Genomic DNA, 7,533 nt, shown 5'->3' with positions numbered 1-7,533 from the left:
GTTCACTTAAAAAAACAAAATAATATGAAGAACTTTAAAATACAAATGTCATACGCAGGTCTCTAGAGAAAACAACACAGTTGGTGAAAAATGCTAAATGGAAACCACAGTTATCTCGTGACTAATTACACATACTTCTTATTAAATAAACTGTTTAAAGGAGTTCTTAGTACAAAATAGTCGGTAAGGATGATTACTATTCTTTGAAGATACTCACCTTTTTTTTTTTTGGTGAAGTTTGGTTTACTCCTTTAGAAAAGTCAAGAATTAGGACTTCTTGAAAACATGGGCAAAACATTATCTCACATACATCTCAGCAATGTTCTCCTAGGGCAGTCTACCCAAGAAATAGAAATAAAAGCAAAAATAAACAAATGCAACCTAATGAAACTTACAAGGACAGCAAAGGAAACCATAAGTAAAACAAAATGACAACCTACGGAATGGGAGAAAATATTTGCAAAAGATGATACTAACAAAGGCTTGATCTCCAGAATATATAAACAGCTTATATGACTTAATAAGCGAAAAACAAACAACCCAATCCAAAATGGGCAGAAGACCTAAACAAGCAATTCTCCAAGGAAAAAATACTAATGATCAATAGGCACATGAAAGAATGCTCTATATCACTAATTATCAGAGAAATGCAAATCAAAATTACAATGAGGTATCACCTCACACCAGTCAGAATGGCCATCATTCAAAAGTCCACAAATGATAAATGCTGGAGAGGTTGTGGAGAAAAGGGAACCCTCCTACACTGTTGGTGGGAGTGCAGTTTGGTGCAGCCACTGTGGAAAACAGTATGGAGTTTCCTCAAAAGACTAGGAATAGACTTACCATACGACCCAGGAATCCCACTCCTGGGCATATATTCAGAAGGAACCCTACTTCAAAAAGACAGCTGCACCCTAATGTTCATAGCAGCACTATTTATAATAGCCAAGACATGGAAACAGCCTAAATGTCCATCAACAGATGACTGGATAAAGAGGAGATGGTATATTTATACAATAGAATACTATTCAGCCATAAAAAATGACAACATAATGCCATTTGCAGCAACATGGATGTCCCTGGAGTATGTCATTCTAAGTATGCCAGAAAGAGAAAAATACTGTACGATATCACTCATATGTGGAATCTTAAAAAAAAAGACAAATGAACTTATATATAAAATAGAAACAGACTCATAGTCATAGAATACAAACTTCTGGTTGCCAGGAGGGAAGGGGGTGAAAAGGCACAGACTGGGAGTTTGAGGTTTGTAGATAGTGACAGGTATATATAAAATAGATAAACAAGTTTATACTGTATAGCACAGGGAAATATATTCAAGATCTTGTAGTAGTTCATGGGGAAAAGAATATGAAAATGAATATATGTATATTCATGTGTGACTGAAAAATTGTGCTGTACACCAGAAAATGACATAGCATTGTAAACCGACTACAACTCAAAAAAAAGTATTAGGACTTCATAAAATATATGTCTAAAACAGCTATTTGCCCTGACTTGTTATATTGTTACAAACCACTTTAAATACAAGATAGATTCTAGTTATGTCTAGAAAAACGTAGATTCTACCTCCTTAAGCAAGCATGTTGTAAAGAAAGGGTTAAGAGAATTCATGACTTAAATAAGGGGGAAAGGATTCAACCCAATTTTGACCTGTTATATTTGAGCTCATGAATCAAATGCTTTTCTCTGTAGAAGAAGATCTTCCTTGACTTGGTTGTATTTTACTGAAGTATCAGTACCAGTACAACCTCTTTAATGTTAAGAAATGTGAAAGTTGGAACTGGCAACACTATCGATAAACACAGGGAGTTTAATCTACTTCTCACATAGGAGGGTAATGGGAAAAAGAAGGCAGGCAAATTTTTGTTGTAGAGAGTAAAAGAAATCTACGTGGGCTTAAGTTACAATCATTTTAAAATCTTAATTATAAATCAGAATATTGTCTTTCTCTTATTCAACATGTCAATATTTTCTGGAAACTAATGAGCAAATAGAATTTATTTTCCAGTAATGTTTCATGGAATAACTGAGTTTACCAAAAAAAAAAAAAGTCAGTGGAATAGAATCCTTATGCTGGAATGAACATTCACCAGAGGGCACTATACCGCATAAAAAAGATAAGCCAAATTCTTGCAGTGTATAGTTTAAACGTGTAAGGATAAGGAGGCTGTGATTTTCCATACCATCCCAAAATAAACGAAAAGCGGACTTACTCTTTTTCAAGAACTGAAAACATCGAGATCCTTTTCTAAACTTCTACAGAACCTAAGAAATCTATATTGCATTTTTTTTAGTAAAGGTAGATTTATTTAGAGAGATATATACTACATAGAGTGTAGGCTGTTTCAAAAGGATAGAGAAATACCACAAGGTGTGGGAGTTGGGTGCTCAGGTTAAAGTAAAAGTAGATACACACTCCAGAGACAGGGTGCGGGCTGTCTCCAAAGACGAGGGAGCAAGAGAGAGGCGGCCACGGGGCCATGTCTTGATAAATATATTCTTTTTTGTTTCATGTGTGCACATATTGTTTATCCAATGGGATTCCTTCAAGGTTCAAAATAGGTACAGACCATTCTCGTCTTTGGAATCCACCCTCTATGTCCCAGTGCTAAATGTATTAGTGAACACTACTTGTTAAACTTATTTTGGAAGTTTACATGGAGTTAATCAAGACAACTTACAATAACAAGCCACCAAATCTCTATGTCATATCCTAAGAAGACTGGATCTTTTTCAGATATTACTCTTATTAATTACCATTAACTGAGGATTCATTGTATGACAGGTGACATACACACATACACACATAGACACATACACACATGCTTACTTAATACAAAATATTGAATTTTTCATTATATCATGGGATTTGAGCAATCTTTCTCACTGTTAAAGTCAAGCTGGTTGGAAACAGATTGAATAGTAAAAACCAAAAGCAGCTATTTGCATCATTTAATCATTAATAAAATATTCATGATAATGTTTCAATTAAACTCAATACTTATTGAACACCTCCTATTTGTAAGGCACTGTGTTGTGGAAAAATCAAAACACACAGGCTTGTTACTGTTCAAGGTGGTAACAATCAAATGTACAAAATGCTCTTTTCTTTAGCTATTTTTTGTGTGTTTTTTTCAAACACACGTGTTTATTCTGACACTATTCATAATAGTGAGACTATGGAGTAATCTTTTTGACCATTGTTCAGTGAAACTCGACTATGTGTAAATCTGAAACTGCATTCAAGATATATACACACACACCCCCCCCAAAAAAAAAAGAACACTGAACAGATACTACACACATCCAGGACATTGACAGAGATGAGTGAGTATGGACACAAGTCAGGGAATCAGTAGGTGTGCTTAACTACAGTAAGAATAAAGAGGAATCAAAGTTGAGTAAGACTAAGAAAGTTTTAAAACATAAGTTCAGACATCGTTTTGAAAGGGTAAAGAGATGTGCATTAGTGTGAAGGCATAGGGAGTATTTTCCAGAAATGAAGCATCTTGAGTAAGGGAAATGGAAGAAGCACATTAAAATGTTCACAGAAGAGCCTCCATGATGGAGAGTAATGAGTAATGAAACTGGTCAAATATGCAGAGGATGAAAAAAGGAAGAGTTAGTGGAGGGTTGATGATATCATGAAAAGAATGAAACGTACGACCTGCATGGGAGTCCAGAGAGGAGATGGTCTCAGAGATACTGAGAAGAAAGAATCAGCAGGATTTGGTAGTTTTGATGTGAAAAACAAAGGAAGAAGGAAGCGAAGTTGTTTTTTTTAATTATTATGAGATTGAAAATCTAGGGGATTAGGTGACACTATTAACAAGATAGAAAAAGTAGAAAGAGTGACCATCTGGTAATGGGAAAATGATTAATTTCATTTTTATGATGTTTCAGTGCTAGAATGACATTAAAATATGAATATGAAATACATTTTATTTTAATATTTTGTGTGTTTTTAGTCCAGCTATAACATAGTAACATTTTTGACTTCGAACTTTGGTACAATGGCCTAATAAACATTTTGCCTATACTGTTTTGGTTTAGTTATTTACTTAATGACAAATAAACCTTACCCGAGGGCCTTCAGACTAAAGTAACAAACACAGTACTTTTTATATAACTCATTCTGAGGCTGTTATAGAGCCATACAGGCTATTGTCATTTTAAAATATGCCTATCTCTGATGTGCTCTTGTCCACAATTTGAACCTATCAATATGGTAGTCATAAATTTAAGTTTTATTTTTATTTTTCCAAATCTGTATTTCCCCAAGGAGCAGATTTTAACTTTTTACAGGAGAATATTTTAAATTTCTCTTTCTCCATTTTGTTTTATTTTTAATTTTTTTGGTAGGAGGAGATAATTAGGTGTTTGTTTGTTTGTTTTTAATGGAGGTACTAGGGATTGAACCCAGGACCTTGTGCATGCTAGGCATGCACTCTACCACTGAGCTATACTCTCCCCCATGATAATGTCTTAATAAATAACTAAGCAAATTACAGCTGTACATTGACATGGTTTATGAAAGTAAATCAACCAAAGCCACCTCAAACACCCAAAGTTATCATTCTTCCTATTTAAGATAACTGGATTTTAATTCCAGTGATAAAAATAGCAATGTGGATGGTCTATTGCATTCAGACATTTCTGCTACCGCTAAATGATAAGGAAGTCAAAATTTCTAACAACTACTTACTTGCTATACTGTCTAAATATTTCTATATGAATATGGAGACCTATAGTATTTTGCGTAGAATTTAGCTATCTTAATCCTTAATCTGTCTGGGGCAAACTCCAGCTTTTTACAGAAATGTTGAAGATTTTCCAAATCTTCTCAACAACTGTCCATTGATAACATAGAAATTCTCAAAGTCACTTCTAGTTAATCTTCTCCTAGCTTTTCTGGTAATATAGCCAAGCAAAAGATGTTTACTGTCTACCATATACCCGGTCATGTCATAGATGTGGGAGAGACAACTGAGTTTAAGGTATGTATTCGTTTCCTACTGCTGCTGTAATAAATTACCACAAACTTAAGTGATTTAAAACAGCACAAATGCATTCTCGTATAGTTCTGGAGGGTAGAAGTCTAAACTAAAGGTATCAGCAAGCCTGGATCCCTCAGGGTAGAATCCATCTCTCTGTCTTTTTCAGTCTCTAGATGCTACCTGAACTCTTTAGCTCATGCCTCCTTCCTCACATCACTCCAAACTCTTGCTTCCACCATCTCATCTCCTACTACAGACTGACCCTCCCACCTCAGTTTTATAAGGACCCACGTGATTATGTCAAGTCCACTCAGAAAATCCAGGATACATTCTTTACTTTAGGATCCTTAACCTCAGTCACATCCGCAAAACCCTTTTGCCATGTAAAGTAACATTCACAGGCTATGGAAATTAGGATGTGGAAATCTTTAGGGAGCTATTACTCAGCCAACCATCGGGCACATCATAATTAAAAAGATAGAAACCGATGTCAAATACCTTATCTGGTAAGATGAGTCTTGTAGTCACAGATAAATACTCCATCATAGGACCATCAAAGAGCATCTCAAGGTAATCAGACTGAAGGTTTGGAGTGGAGGGCAACTCAACTCTTCCTAACTACTGATTTGCCCTGAGTTTTAATCACTATGTACTCTATCTTCCCTTAGTTCTTGGTTTACAGCATTTATACACTGGACCAGAGGAAATAGAATGGACTTAACAACTCATGCCAGTTACACTCTCCACAGAAATTGGCTGTCTGGAATTACTATTGTGTATCCCTTTCATTTTATCAATTGTACAGATAAAAAAATACCTAAAATGTACCAGACCACATAAAATTTTATAAGCTCCCTTTCTTTGGGGTTAAACAGGCTGTCTAACCAATAAAACAACATCCTTCCATACTGGCATAGCATTTCCTTATTAGCAGCTGCCAGAAGACAGGTCAGTAGTTATCTGAAAGCCATTTCAGAAGTATATGACAATAAATCAAACCTAGAAGTCTTTTATTACTTATTTTATCCCATCTCCTTGATACATATTTCTTCTCTACGTTAGTCCTCTTACTACCCTTCTGCAATTCTATATCCTAGAGTTTCCTTCTTTCTCATAGTGGAATCTCAGACTTAGATATGTTCTGGTATCCCCCCACTCTCAAATTGGAAATGTTTTGTAAAAATGTTTTCCAAAAAACCATCTAAGTCAAACAGCAAGTTGCCTTATTAGTTACTACTGAATAGGAATTATATATCAACTAAAATATCTTACAGTTTCTCCCTTACATGGTAAGATTTGAAAGAGGAACCATATCTAAACCTTTTTCTATACACTCTTATACTGGTTTATGCCATGCCAAAAATGTAGAACTCTTACTCTGATTGCATCAATTATAATCTCGAGGAAGTTGAGACTCTGACCATGTATTTGCAACATCCAGTCAGACATCTCACTCTGCTATATTGAAACACCTCTCATTAAATTTTATTGTCATCCTATATAACCATAATACTTCATTAACTACTGTTAATAAACTATTCCAAGATCCTTAAGTAAATTGAGTTATATGGCAATAAAAATAACATTATAGGAAACATTCTCCAATGACTAGAGGACTCAAACTAAATACGTTGCCATTTCTTTTCCACCATTGCCATTTTGGCTTCTATAAGACACTTAATCCTTCTGAGACTTGGTTCTTCCATTTGCAAAGTGAGATAGTACTAACTTGACAAAGTGTCATGAAAATACATGTATGAAGATAGATGCCCATATATGCCCTACAACTTAGATCATCATTATTCCTATTATTTGGAAAATGTTAATTGACTTACATATTCTATACTCCTACCTGGGGTCTAGACCCCAATTTGTATGTTTTCATTACTCCTTTCCCCAATATGCTTCCTTTGCAATATTGGATGAAACATCGTCTCTCATTCTCCTTGAAGTTGCAGCAAATTGCATAATTAAATCCTGTGCAGTAGAGATGTAAGACTTTTTCCAGTTTATAGCTCCCTATAAACATCCTACTTAACATTCAACAGCCTGAATTATTTTTTAGAGGATTGTTACTACCTGTCTTCAAAATGCCATTTTATCATTTAAAGGAAATAGACAAGAGAAACAGAACAATGGTAGGTTCAATGACTCCATTTTCCCCTGGTATATATTTTTCACTATTTGGAATGTTTACTGATAAGTTCAATGAATAAATGGCTTGTCAAAATAAATAGATATTCATTATGCAGATGACAATCTCTATCCAATTTATAATCAGAGCTTGATGGCAATACATGTGAAGAGAACCAATATTTGCCAATGCTACCACTCCTCTAAAATGCACCAGTATATATACCAATGGTCAAGATGTGTTCTATATTCTAAGCAACCAAAAACAGATCATTTCAATTTTGTGTATTTATTTCAAATATCCTTTCCTCAAGTCTGATCCAGTTGGTGCCTCAATTTACAGATGTTTAATTAATTTATTATTTTAGTTAGTATAGGA

Source organism: Vicugna pacos, chromosome X (assembly GCF_048564905.1).
Source record: "Vicugna pacos chromosome X, VicPac4, whole genome shotgun sequence".
NCBI lineage: Eukaryota > Metazoa > Chordata > Mammalia > Artiodactyla > Camelidae > Vicugna > Vicugna pacos.
This window is presented reverse-complemented; position numbering follows the sequence as displayed.